Below are 216 nucleotides of genomic sequence, written 5' to 3' on the forward strand. Positions count from 1 at the left end.
TATCTCAAACAGTTTATTATGCACCATGCATAAAAACATTGCAAAATTATATACTGTAAAGATATTAAATTTTTTGTAAAAATTTTACTTTAAAAAAAAATTTTTTTTAAAAGTGGGCGTGGTCCTTCCCCGATTATGCTAATTTTTATTAAGCGTACATATGTATAGTAATAGTAGTAACGTTCCTGACAAATTTCATCATGATATCTTCAACGA

Source organism: Eurosta solidaginis, chromosome X, assembly GCF_040869045.1.
Source record: "Eurosta solidaginis isolate ZX-2024a chromosome X, ASM4086904v1, whole genome shotgun sequence".
Classification (NCBI taxonomy): Eukaryota; Metazoa; Arthropoda; class Insecta; order Diptera; family Tephritidae; genus Eurosta; species Eurosta solidaginis.